Here is a 13900-nt window from a genome sequence, read left to right on the forward strand (position 1 = left end):
TGAACAGATAGAAAATGGTGGTGACGTCCTTCGCGGTGCATACCGTCACCGCTGGCGTACATTATCATTGGCCACTGTACCCCATAGGGCCCAATGTTAACCAATGAGGAGTTGCAGAGCGGTTTGCGACCGCCTCCTGCAACGGCGCACAACGTCAGCGGAATTACTTCATTTCCACCTGTCCCTCCACACAGGACAGGCGGACTCCATTTCAGGGGGGGGGTGCAGGCCATGGGTCCTAACTGCGTCACAATACACATATGCACCATTTGGACCTCTTCAAAACAATAGTGTTACAATCACAACATGCATTGAAGTGTAGTGGTTGGAAATAAGAGATACTGAGCAGCTGCTCACTATTTTGCCCCATAGATTGCAACCGCTGCAGATGAATAGGAGATGGAGGCATCCCCCCATGTACAGACCCCTGGTGGACTTGGCAACAATGGAGGACAGGCACATTATCCTCACTTATAAACTGCTGGACAGGGCCACAATTACAGACATGTGTGCCCAATTGGAGCCTGACCTAATATCTGCTATCCGTCACCCCACCGGAATCCCCCCTCTTGTGCAAGAGCTATCAGCGCTCTATTTCCTGGCAACTGGCTCCTTCCAAGTGACAGTGGGCTTGGCAGCAGGAATGTCACAGCCAATGTTCTCAGTAGTGCTGACCAGAGTGTTGTCTGCCCTGATTAAACACGTGTTGCTACATCGTTTTCCCCCAGGTGGAGGATTTGGTCACAGTGAAAGCTGATTTCTATGCAATGGGACATATCCCCAATATAGTTGGGGCAATTGATGGTACACAGGGGAAATGAACAGGTGTTCAGAAATCGAAAGAGCTTTCACTCAATGAATGTGCAGATGGTGTGCCTGGTGGACCAGTACATCTCCCACGTCAATGCAAAATATCCTGGGTCTGTGCATGATGCATGATGTGATGGCTCAAATCTAGGGACACAGGGTGTGGCTAATAGGTGAGTCCTGGTTGGTGTATGAGTATGGTGTGGGCCCTAAGGGTTGGTGTGTGGATAACTGTTGTCCCTCGATATTTGCAGGTGACTTTGGTTACCCCAACCTCCCATGGCTACTAACCCCTGTGAGGAATCCCAGGACAAGGGCAGAGGAACGTTACAATGAGGCACATGGGCGAACAAGGATTATAGAGATGACCTTTGGCCTCCTGAAGGCCAGGTTTCCTTGCCTTCATCTAATAGGCAGATCCCTGTACTACTCACCCAAGAAGGTCTGCCAGATCATCGTGGCATGCTGTATGTTGCACAACCTTGCCTTAACGTCACCAGGTGCCTTTTCTGCAGGAGGATGAGGCTGGAGATGGCCATGTGGCAGTAGTGGACCCCGTGGACAGTGAAGATGAGGAGACAGAGTATGAGGATGAGGACAACAGAAGTGCAATCATTTGTCAATACTTCCAAAGACACACAGGTAAGACAGTGAAACTTCACATTTAATTGACAGTTTTGTGTTTGACATTGTCACTGGCAGGCTGATTTTCCTATTTCTATGGCCACTCACTGTAGCCTTTGGCATCTCTATTTGCAGACAATTGTGCCCCACTATCGCACCTGGTGTGTTGACAGCAGCCAACTACAGATCATTCCTTTGTATCCATTTCTGTACAGTTAATTGTCAATGTTTCAACCTTGTTAAATTAATACATACTTAAATCATACGACATACTTCATACTTGTATTTTTTCAAGGGATGTTTATTTCAGTGCTAAGTGGTAGAGGTGGATGTGCAATGGGCTGGGGTGATGATGGAAGAAAATCCAAGTTGGAGTCCAGTTTATTTGTATCACAAATGCATTGTCCAGGGGGGCAGAGAAAGAGGAGCAATGGCAGTTCAAGGTGGACAGGGTGACAGAGTGGGACACAAGGGTGACAATCAGGAGAGTCTTATTTCCTGGCGGGGGTCTTGGCAATAGTCTCTGGCTTCTGCCTGGATCACAGGGAACGTTTGCAGGGTGGTTCACCTTCTGCAGGGGGAAGGGTGCTGGTGGCCTGTTGGTCCTGTGGCGGGGCCCCCTATCCACTAGCAGCAGCAGAGGTGGAGGTCTGTTCAATTGTTTGGCTAGTGGCAGAGACCCGGTGGGGTGCCACTGCCTCCCTCATAGTGTTGGCAATTTCTGCCTGCACCCCTGCAATAGAGACCAGGGTGGTGTTGATGTCCTTCAAGTCCTCCCTGATCCCCAGATACTGTCCCTCCTGCAGCCGCATGTTCTCCTGCAACTTGTCCAGTATCTGGCCGATCATCTCCTGGTAATGGTGGTATGCTCCCACGACCACAGTGAGTGCCTCCTGGAGAGTCGGTTCCCTGGGCCTGTCCTCCCCCTGTCACACAGCAGTCCTCCCAGCTTCCCTGTTGTCCTGTGACTCTGTCCCCTGAACTGTGTGCTCATTGCCACTGACCCCAGGTCCCTGATCATCCTGTGTTTGTGGGGTGATGTGGGGTCCCTGTAGTGGTGGACACACTGCTGATTGACATGTCCTGGGAACAGATGTATGGGCCCGCTGAGTGGGTGTTGTGGTGGTGTTTCCTGAGGGAAGAGGCTCTGTGGTGGTGTGAGAGTGTGCCTGGGTAGCTCACTGTCCGGAGATCCCTGATGGGCCAGGTTGGTCATCCAGATCCAAGCGAGCAGAGCTGCTGTCATCACTGTGGGCCTCTTCTGGGGGGGATTCGATGTTGCTGGCACCTCTTCTCCAGTGACTATGGCTGGGGGACCTGTGGGGATATAAATGCAGTGTTATTGTTTCTGCGTGTGACATCATGTGCATGGGTGTGTTGCCCTCTATGGTTGTTGTTGCCCTGGCAGATTTGCATTTGAGTCAGTAGATATTTGGTGGGCTAGGTTATTCTCTCCAGTGTGCATGCAGTGGGGATAGGTGTCCATGCAGGTCTTTGAGGGGTGTCCATGCATTGATGTTACATGCAGGGCTTGGTATTTGGATGAGTGGGTTGTGATGGTGGGGTATGTCGGAGGTGGTTAAGTGATGGGAGTGAGGGTAAGGGTGGGGGTTTGTGATGACATGCAGGTAGGGGAGGTGATAGCAATAGAGATTTGACTTACCAGAGTCCAGTCCTCCTCCTACTCCTGCTAGGCCACAGGATGCATGATTTCCAATCAAATCAATCAATCAAAAAATGTATTAAGCGCACTACTCACCTGTTAGGGTCTCAAGGCACTGTGGGGGGAAAGGAATGCCGTTTACAGCTAAAGAAAACATGTCTTGAGGTGCATTCTGAAAGTTAGGAGGTCCTGGGTCTTGCGTAGGTTGGTGGGGTGGGAGTTCCAGGTCTTGGCGGCGAAGTGAGAGAAGGATCTGCCGCTGGAGGTGGTGCGTTGGATGCAGGGGACTGTGGTGAGGGCGAGGTCAGCGGAGTGGAGAAGTCAAGTAGGTGCGTGGAAGTTTACTTGTTCGTTGAGGTAGGCTGGTCCAGTGTCGTGGAGGGATTTGTGAGCATGGATAAGGACGTTGAAGATTATCTTTTTGCTGATGGGCAGCCAGTGAAGGGATCTGATGTGAGCGGAGATGTGTTCATGGCGGGGGAGGTTGAGGATGAGACGTGCGGCTGCGTTGTGGATTTGCTGGAGTTTTTGCTAAGGCTTGGCTGTAGTACCAGCATAGAGAGCGTTGCCGTAGTCCAGTCTGCTGCTGATGAGTGCATGGGTGACTGTTTTTCTTATTTTTAAGGGAATCCATTTGAAGGTCTTTCATAGCATGCGAAGGGTGTTGAAACAGGAGGACGATATGGTGTTTATTTGCTGGGCCATGGAGAGAGATGAGTCTAAGATGATGCTGAGGTAGCATGCATGGGTGGAGGGTGTTGTGGGTGTTCCTAGGGCGGTGGGCCACCAGTTTGAGGTGGCTTGCTGTCATCCATCTGGCGATGTCGAGGAGTCCTGCGTGGAGGTTTTTCTTGGCGGTAGAAGGGTTCCTGGTGAGAGAGATGACGAGCTGGGTGTCGTCTGTGTCCGTGGGGGCGGAGGATGTTGGCGAGCGGGCCATATAAATGTTGAACAGGGTAGGGCTGAGGGAGGATCCTTGGGGGACCCCGCAGATGATCTTGGTTGCTGGCGACTGGAAGGGAGGGAGGTGATCTCTATGGGTTCTTTCAGCGAGGAAGGAGGTGAGGCAGTCTAGGGCCTTGTATCAGATTCCTGCGTCAAAAAGGCGTGCGTGGAGGATCTGGTGACATACGGTGTCGAAGGCTGCGGAGAGGTCCAAAAGGATGAGAGCGAAGGTCTCACCCTTGTCCACTCTGGTTCTGATGACATCTGTGCAGGCGATGAGGGTGGTCTCAGTGCTGTGGTTCTTGCGAAATACAGACTGGGAGGCATTGAGTGCATTGTTTTCCTCTAGGAAGAAAGACAGTCGGGCATTCACTGTCTTCTCAGTGACCTTGCCGGGGAAGGGGAGAAGAGAAATGGGGTGGTAGTTTGTGAGGTCTTTTGGGTCTTCTTTGGGTTTTTGAGGAGCGCCTTGACTTCGGCGTGCTTCCAGGTGTCTGGAAAGTTTGCGGTGTCGAAGTAGCTGTTGATTACGGCACAGAGCTGGGGAACGATGATTTGGCTGGCCTTGTTGAATATGTGGTGGGGGCAGGGGTCTGTGGGGACGCCTGAATGGATGGAGTTGGTTAGGGTCCAGGTGTGTAGTTGGTTGGTGTGGAGGGGCATTGTGTTGTTGGTCATGTCAGTGGTGTTGGTGGTGGTGGGGGTTGGTTTGGATGCTGTGAAACTGTTGTGTATGTCTAAGATTTTGAGGTAAAAGTAGTTGGAGAGGGAGTTGCAAAGGTTTTGGGTGTGAGGGGGGTCGATGGTGCTGGATTTGGGTTTGGTGAGCTCTTTGAAGATGGTAAAGAGTTCCTTGCTGTTGTGTGAGTTATAATCTATGCGTTCTTTGTAGAATGACCATTTGGTGGTCCGGATGAGTTGGTGGTGTTTGTGAATGGTTGTTTTGAGGGCGGAGAAATTGCTCATTGAGAGCTATTGGCATCATGCTTTCTCAATTTTGCAGCATTGACGTTTGGATGCTTGGATTTCTGTGGTGACCAGGGGGCGGTCTTGATGGTGCAGGTGTTGTTGTTACTTTTCAGTAGGCGAGGGAGTCTGTGCAAGTTGTTAACCATTGTGTGAGGTTGTGGGCAGCAATGTTGGGGTCGTTGGTGATGGGGGGTGGAGCTTGTGTGAGTTTGGCATTCAGGTGTTCTATGGGGCCGTGGGTGTTGGTGGGGATTTTGATGGTGTTTTTGTGTATGATGGTGATGCCTCCTCCTGGCTTGTTTATGCAGTCTCTACAGGAGATTTTGTAACCTTCTGGGATGGCTATGGCTATGTCAGGTTCTGATGAGGAGATTATCCATGTTTCCTTGAGGAAGGCGATGTCAGGGGAGTGTGTTGTGATCAGGTCCCAGAGCTCGATGGCGTGCTTGTGGACGGAGCAGGTGTTTAGGAGTATGCAGTTAATGTGGTTGCGGGGTTGTTGTTGTTGTGGTGCGTCTTGGCGTTGGTTGGTGTTTGTGTGAGTGCAGGAAAAACGGCATTAGTGGCATGTGAATAGTCCATGTGTGTGCTTGGGGTTGGCTTGTGCGCAGGTGGGGTGTTGTCCCTGGGTTGAGGGCGTGGAGTTTGGTGGAGGAGTAATGCTGCCTCAGGGGTCAGAGCAGCAAGGGCCAGGGGGACCAAGCCAAGACTTGCTCCTCCCATGTTGTTAGTTGTGGGGGAGGTGGAGGGGGTCCCCGTAGGTCGTTCCACCTCTTCCGGATGTTGTCCCTTGTTCTGGGGTGCTGTCGCACTGCGTTGACCATGTTCTCGATTCTCTGCCATAGCTCCATCTTCCTAGCAATGGATGTCTGCTGTACCTGTAATCCAAATAGCTGTGGCTCTACCCAGGTGATTTCCTCCACCATGACCCTCAGCTCCTCCTCAGAGAATCTGGGGTGTCATTGTGGTGCAATTGGTGTAGTGTGAGTGGTGTGGGTGAGGGTGTGTGGGGTGATGTGTTAGGGTGTTTGATGTAAGGTGCGTGGATGGTGTATAGGTGATATTGTTATGCGTCTCTGATTGTGTGTGTGCTCTTGCTGTCTCTCTCTGGTGGCAATTCTTTCTAGTCGTAAAGGGTCGTGGGTAGTGTGGGTGTGTGTTTTATAGTGGTGTGGGTGTGTGGGTGTGGTGTGTGTGTGGGTGTCAGGTGTGTGCAGTTTGAATTGACCAATGTAGTGTTCTTTTGTTTGATGTGTGTGTATTTTGAGCACAGCTGTATGTACTGCCAATAGTTTACTTCCATTGAATGTCCGCTGCAGTGATTTGTGGGTCATAATCCAGTGGGCTTAGTTCTGTTGGCGTAACGGTGAGGGTTTGGCTACCGCCAGTTTATCGCTGACCTTTGGGCTGGCAGACTTGTATGTGTGGCTGTTTAGTGATGGATTGTATATGTGTGTCATAATATGGTTGGCAGTTAACCACCGCTGCAGCGTTATGTTGGCAGCAGTCGGCATGGCGGTAAGTGGTAAGCAGTCATAATGAGGGCCTCTATCTTTTGGGACCGCGGCATCACTATTTATGATATTTTACTTGCTGAAAAAGACTGGATACCAGAATTTGTCAGTGATCTCCCATATAGAGAAGAGGTTATTGAGAAATCATTGTCACCCCTTGTTCCCAGAAAGCTCATGGAAATACATGCCATTGATTGGGCAGTGGTGCGGGCACATGCGTTATATCGCAACCACGTAGGGTGGGTTAAATATTCTATTCTATCATGTAATTCCAATTAAATCCCAACCTCAACCTCAACCTCAACCCCAATATCCAAAAACATGAAGCTAAAGCACCTGTGAGGGAAATCGTCAAACAATTAGAATACTAAGACGTATTTGAACCCTGTGTTTCACCAAAGAACAATCCATGGTTTTGTGTTTCTAAACACGACCATTCATATAGAATAGTCTTAGACTACAGACATTTAAACAGTCATACATGCACATTTGCTATACAAAATGCACACAGCACAGCACTTATGAACAATATAGTGCGCAAAAAATAGAAAATGACCCAGGATATCTCCAACGGGTTCTTCTGCCAAAACACAGCTCCTGAAAGTAGGCACTTAACAAGTGTCAGCCATTTAGGCTCTCATAAAGATTCTGCCAACTCCCACAAGGGCACAAGTACAGTCCAGGGCTGTTCTCAGCTCGTGTTACATCTATTTTACATGACATTGACCCTGAAGTGGTGACATATGTGGATGATATCTACATTTGGGACGACGACCTCATACAACATATAAGACTGGTAGCCCGCATTGTTGTAGGTTTTGCTAAATTTGGCTACATATTTAATTTAATGAAAAACAAAAATAGCCATCCTTAGTGTCCTATTTTTGGGATACGAACCCGGATGAAGGCAAAAGCTTCGTGCCCCAATTTTTCAAAAAATGCGCACAACTACGCCCTCCAAACACCATAAAAAACTTCAGTCCTTATTGGGCTTTTTACATTTTGGCAGAACATACATTGCAGGCTATGCACAACAAAATAAACCATTATATGACTTAATACGTCCTGACTTTACCAGTAAATACTGGACATTTGAACACACATGCATTCTCAGAGCATTGCAAAAGAACATGCTTGAAGAAAAACACCAACATAAAAGGGACAACAAAAAACACCTGGTCATCAGTGTAATTACTGGTGCCATTGGTTTCACCTGTGTAACATTCAATGAGGGTGAGACCATCCTGATTGTATACAAATCACATCTTTACAGCTGAACAACGCTTTGCTCCCACTGAGAAAATTCTCACAGCTGGTCATATGGATGTCATTAAAGAGAGACCCAGGGGAAATGTATCATTGTTGTATACCCCATTCCAGCCCTTGAGGCTGTTACCAAAGCTAGCATTCCTAATGCAAACGATCCACTTTGGATCCAACTGGCAATGTCTCTGACGGACACTGATGTAGACTATGGGGGTCATTCTGACCCTGGCGGTCACTAGTCCCACTGTGACATTATGACTGTCGCAGAGCTGCCACGGTCAAACTGCCGACACCACCAGGCTGCCGCTAGCCTTCAGCCTGGCGGTCCGGGCGGATGTAATACACATCTGCAAGCAGCGCTGCCCTGGGGAGTACGAGTCCTCATCCACCAGCCTGTCCCCGGAAGTAAACACTGCAATGGAAAGGCTGGTGGTATGGGGACCTCAAGGGGCCCCTGCACTACCCATGCACTTGGCATGGGCAGTGCATGGGCCCCCATGCACAGCCCCATTGCACATTCCACTGTCCAAATTATGGGCAGTAGATTGCTTGACAAGTGCTGCTGCATCTGCTGCACCGCCACATTGCCGATGGCTCCATTAGGAGCTGGCTGCAATGTTAAGGCCCTGTTCCCTGCTGGACCGGCTGGTGGAAACTCTGTTTCCATCTGCTGGCCCAGTGGGAAAGCCATAATAGGGCCAACGAGGTACAGGCCTCACAGGCAGCCTGATGGAGGGATGGCAATGTCATAATGAGGGCCTAAATCGTTGACTCAAAATTACAAACCCAAGAGCTTTTGCAATATGAAGTTGAATATCCAGTTCCAGCTAACACATTGCCTATTAAACAACATCAGACAATTGTGTACACTGATGTTTCAGACCAAAGAGCTAGAGGCACCGTACATCAGTATTTCGCCGCTTGAGCAGTCATGAGTGGATACATGAAAGATGGCAGACCCTAGGGGATTGCACTACACAACTTGCAGAGCTCAAGGCTCTGGTGATGGCACTGGAACGTACGGATCCTGAACAGATGACTCTGATTGTCTCTAATTCGTACTATTGTGTGCAGTCCTTCAATGAATATCTGTATTACTGGCGCCAGAATGGGTTCAGAGATTCAAAAGGAATCACCATTAAACACAGACTTCTGTGGGGGAAAGTAGCAGATCCGAAAGAAACGATACCCAAAGTCCATGTTGTACATACACTAAGACATCAGCGTGCTAGAATACATGCTACAGGCAACACCTTGGCTGATAAAGCAGCCAAATAAGCAGTAGCTTTGGCTTCTGTTGATGAAGTAACTCGTTCTAGAATGAAATTGGATGATGAAACACTGGCAGCTGTGAAAGCTTTGTCTGACGGCACACCCTTATCAAACGCATATCCTTCTAAATATTCCTACCACATATCATGCCTCAATATAGACTTAGCAGTTATAACAGGGGTGAGAAATCATGTGATTCCCAATAAAGACCAGAATTGATCAAAGCATTGCATGAGGGGGTTTCTTCTGCCAATGCTGGTGTGGCGCTTAAAATTTAACTGTTACAAGCACTTTATTGGTAGCCAGGTCTCTACAAACAGACCAAGCAGTATGTCCTTTATTGTGACACCTGCCAGCAAATAAAAGGATCCACCGCCAAACATCCACCGCAGACACCCCTCCTAATATCCAACAGACCAGTACAATGTGGTCTGATGACACCTGATGCATACAAATACATTTTAGTTGCTGTTGACTCCTGCTCCAGATTTCTATGGGTTTGGCCACAACGCTCGGCTGACACTCAAACTGTTATAAAAAATTTGCAAGTCTTAGGGGATGTACCTATAACATCTACCAGCTGGATTCCGATCTAGTGCGTGAAAAGATTGCTATGAAAAAGGAGTTTGGTCCTTCTTATCCTTCTTACTCGCAAAACTTTCGTACATGTGGCCCTAAATGTGCCCAGCATTCCTACCCCTGAAAATTTTTACAAATGGCAAAGTATATAAATGTATACCAAGATCAGCTCAATGAATGGGTCCAGAATGGAACATTTAAAACATAAATTTCTCATCCAGGTGGGTAGTTTATGGGCCACATGTACGAAAATTTAGCGAGTTGCAAATCGATCGCAGCGCTATTTGTGACCTCGCAAGAAGCAAAATGGTAAGTTCCAATTCCAATGCCATTTCGGCGTTCCAAATAGCGATGCGACCCATTACCGATTCGCAAAAATTGCAACTTGAAATTGCGACTCGCAATTAAGAAATTGCAAATTGCGAGTCACAATCCGAATACACAAGGCAGTCGCAAATTGCGAGCAGTCGCAAAAAAGCCCATTTTGCACACCCAGATTAGCACTGATTCCAAACAAGTGGTAACCAGAACCAAAGTTTAAAAGCAGACCCAGAAGGCATTAGGGTGTCTCAAAATGGCTGCACTACATGTGATTGCATGGAGGAGGAGAGTCCAGGCTGCCCAGCAGAGGAGGAGGACGCAGAGACAGGAGATGATATACCGAACCAGGCAGACCCTATTTTAACAAACTGAGGATGAGATTTGTGATAAATACAGACTGAGCAGCGCAGTTATCCTAGAGATTATTGAACTGCTGAAACCTCAGCTAGAACGGCAGACAATGCGCGGCAGCTCCATCCCCACACATGTGCAAGTGCTCTGCTCATTGCACCTCTTGGCCTCGGGTAGCTACCAGGGGGTGATTGCTGTTGATGTCCCAAAGTCCCCTGTCACGATTCTTCAGACGTTTCCTAGATGCCATGCTTGCACACATGTCCAGATATATATACCTTCCCAGGAATGAGGTGGAGATTAACAGCACCAAGTTGGACTTCTACAGAATTGCCAACTTCCCCCATGTAATAGGGTGTGTGGACGGGATACATATACCAATTTGCCCTCCAGCAAATCTGGAATATGTGTTCCACAATAGGAACTGTACCCACTCACTAAACATCCAGGTGGTTTGTGAATACCATAATGTCATTACTGACATTGTGGCTAAATTTCCAGGGAGTACACATGATGCATACATATTCAGGCACAGTGGGATACACCGACGCCTAGAACGTGGGGAGTTTGGCGAAGGATATTTATTAGGTACTGTGTAGTACACTCTGATGTCTTAAATACATGTCACTGCATAACCAATTGATGCCATGCTCATTTTGGCTCTTTTGTCACACAGGTGACAGTGCATATGCTCTGAGGCCATGGATACTCACCCCATACCTAACACCTGCCAATCAGAATGAGAGGCAACACAACATAGAACATTGGCGGACCAGAGCTGTCATTGAGAGGACCTTTGGCTTGTTGAAGTCACGTTTCCGATGCCTGCACAAAAGTGGAGGGGCACTCCAGTATGCCCCAGAGACGGCATGCAAGATTGTGGCTGCATGGGCCATCCTCCACAACATCGCCACCAGACGTGGCCTACATCTCACCCTTGAAGACACAGATTCGGAGGATGAGGAGCAAGAGCTTCCACAACAACAGCCTGGGGATGGTAGCATCACATTGGAGGGCAGACAGAGACCGGACCACATTGCAACTCACTACTTTGGCAGGTAGATGGCAACCGTGACAACACGCATAAATGTAAGACACACATGGCCAGGTGGTGCAGTACAAAAATAAAATCCCTTTAATGTCAGGAGTGTAATAATGCCCTTTTGACATCTCAACAGCAAGAAAAAAGCAAAATGTAATGTCTGACACATTTACATTATGTGCCTCAGGCAAATTCCAGAATAGGTAGATCACACCCTCCTGCGACTACCGCCACCATGGCCCAATCCTTGTTGGTCCCCTGATCCTTGGCGGGCACTGCTAATCCGCAGGATGCGTGCATCTGAGGCTGAAACGCTGTTCACGCTGGAGATGTCCTCACTCTCCTGAGGGGTATCGCCAATGCCCCTTGCTGCCTGGGTGGTCCCTATTAGGCCCACTGCATGGCTGATGCACCCTAGTCCCCTTGCTACATCGCCAGCAAAATGGCCAAGTTCCACCTGCAGCTTTACAGTGCGCCTTGACAGGCAGGTAGTAGTGGTTGCAAGGCGGCCAATCGACTGACTCAGTCGGTCCAAACGGGCAGCAGTGTTGCACTCTCTGCGCCTTGCATGGCCCTATCTGCCACCATTTTCCTTACCAAGGCCCTCATTCTAAGCCTGGCGGGCGGCGGAGGCCGCCCGCCAGACTTCCTCCCTCCAGAATACCGCACCGCGGTCGGAAGACCGCTGCGGCTATTCTTAGTTTTACACTGGGCTGGCGGGCGACCGCCAAAAGGCCGCCCGCCAGCCCAGTGTAAAACTCCCTTCCCACGAGGACGCCGGCTCAGAATTGAGCCGGCGGAGTAGGAAAGTGCAACGGGTGCAGTGGCACCCGTCGCGAATTTCACTGTCTGCAATGCAGACAGTGAAATTCTTTGTGGGGCCCTCTTACGGGGGCCCCTGCAGTGCCCATGCCATTGGCATGGGCACTGCAGGGGCCCCCAGGGGCCCCACGACAAACCATACCACCATCCTGTTCCTGGCGGGAGAACCGCCAGGAACAGGATGGCGGCATGGGTTGTCAGAATCCTCCATGGCGGCGCAGCGAGCTGCGCCGCCATGGAGGATTCTAATGGGCAGCGGAAAACTGGCAGGAGACCGCCGGTTTTCCACTTCTGACCGCGGCAGAATGCCCTGCGGGGCACCGCCAGCCTGTTGGCGGTGATCCCGCCGACCCTGGCCCCGGCGGTAAGGAACCACCGGGGTCAGAATCAGGCCCCAAGTCATTGATGGAGCTGGTGAGGTTTGCCATGTTGTTGTTCATGGCAGTGAATTGGTTGTCAACATTGGCAAAACCCTGTGAGAGGGTCTGTTGCAGTCTGTGCAGGTTCCTGTTCATAACGCGTATATGTTTATTTTGCAGGCAGTGACTGCTCAGTAAGGATGCCTCCAGTCCTAGAAATTGTTCACCTGTGACATCCTCCTCACTGGCTGACGTATTTGATGTTGCCGTCCCCGCCCAGACCCAGGTGACCTCTGTGGCCGACTCCCACTCATCTGTGTCCCCGGTGTCAGGTTGCCTGTCTCAAGATCGATATCTGTGTTCTCGGTGGTCTCTCGTGCATGGTGGACAAGTGGTGTAGTCATGCACTCCCCTGCTATTATACTGGCAGCCTCGTCTGCTGTGTTGGTGGCAGATTCTTCTCCCTGCACAGTAGGGTTGTTGGTGGGTACATGTGGGAGACCTGTGGGACACAGGGGATACACTGTCAGTGCCTCACATATGTTTGGTGTATCACAATAAATCTTTCTCAAAAGTTTGACTGCTGTACTACATTTCCCATAATGCATTGTTCTGTAGGTTACAATATAGGAATGGAGCAAATCTGGAGGATGCATGCTTCTGTGTACTGTGGCTGTGTGCATGGTGCATTGAGTGGTGTAAATAAGTGGTTTTTGCTACTTACTTTTGGATGTTCCCGGTGCAGAACTGTCCAGGTCTCCGATTCCTACCACAGCCTCCGGCTCCAGAGTGGTCTCCACCATGCTCTCAATGGCTGTCGGAGGTGGTACTGTTGATGGTCCTCCTCCAGTTCCGTGCACCTCCCTCATCTGCTCTGCCACCCTTTCTTTGGTCCTGGACCTGATGTCGTACCATCTTTTGCGGACCTCATCGATGGTGCGATGGCTGACTCCAATTGCATTGATTTTACTCAGGATGTCCTGCCAGATCTTCTTCTTTTGTGTGTCAGGGACACTCATTGATGCCTTGCCACACAAGACATCATGGTGCAGGCAGCACTCCTCAGTCAGGACCTCCAGCTCCTTTTCTGAAAACTTTAGTTTCTTCTTCCTCCCAGCAGTGGGTGTCTCCTTGTCCTGAGCTGACATGGCTTTAGTTGCTCCTCTCAGCTGGGTGTGCCTCTGCTGTCTGTGCTGGGTAGGCTCCTCCCTGTTCCATGGGGGTACTTCCTGGTTCTGATGTTATCACTCAGAACCAGGAAGTGTGTTTCGACCTATTTTATTTGCTCCTGCGCACAATTTGCGAGCCAGTCGCAATATGCGACTCCGGACCACACCCTTGTGCAATTTGCAATAACGCAAATTGC

This window comes from Pleurodeles waltl, chromosome 1_2, assembly GCF_031143425.1.
Source record: "Pleurodeles waltl isolate 20211129_DDA chromosome 1_2, aPleWal1.hap1.20221129, whole genome shotgun sequence".
NCBI lineage: Eukaryota > Metazoa > Chordata > Amphibia > Caudata > Salamandridae > Pleurodeles > Pleurodeles waltl.